Source organism: Diadema setosum, chromosome 1 (genome assembly GCF_964275005.1).
Source record: "Diadema setosum chromosome 1, eeDiaSeto1, whole genome shotgun sequence".
Classification (NCBI taxonomy): Eukaryota; Metazoa; Echinodermata; class Echinoidea; order Diadematoida; family Diadematidae; genus Diadema; species Diadema setosum.
In genome coordinates, this window is record NC_092685.1 from 5,496,536 (window position 1) to 5,497,282 (window position 747).

Below are 747 nucleotides of genomic sequence, written 5' to 3' on the forward strand. Positions count from 1 at the left end.
AATGGACATGAACACTAAGACAGTTGCTGTGTATACGTACACATATTTTGTGTGTGTAGCCAATATATCTGCCAGAATCTGTTCAAAAATTTTGTCATACACATTGTAAGCATTGTGCATAGCTGCCATGTACATGTATTCAAAGCAGCAGTCATGAATGGTCATCCTGCTTGTCACATTATTTCTCCTGCCATTTTCATCTGAACACATCCCTCTGTGGGTAACAGATGTGAGAGCCAAGAGTCAACCCATATCATCTTCAAACCATTTTTGAAATGTATGAACTTTGATAAAGTATAGGAAAAATGTGCAATGAAGTGTTTTTTGTTTTTTTTTTTTTTAATGGGGGATTTTCCTCATCACGAGTTCGAGCCACTGAGCAATTTATTTCACATATCAAAGACTTTATATGTGTCCACCAAAGATAACAGCAGAAAGCCAAGTTCTTGATAAGCTAATGTTTGAATTTTGATGATGTTTTGTAGTTTTGCAAGTTTGATGTGATATTATTTTACTATAGCTATATGCCATACGTTATATGGCAACATTTTGTTTGTTTCTTTTTTGTTCTACTGATGTCCCTGTGAGCTAATATTTTAGTTCAGTATGTAAGCCCTGGGGATGGCTTACTTTAGAGAGGAAGTGACTGAAGCATTTTAGAAAATGGGTAAAAATGAACCCAATGGTAGTCAATTTTACACTGTCATAATGGCGCCAAATTGCAGAACAAAAAGAGGGGGCGAGATT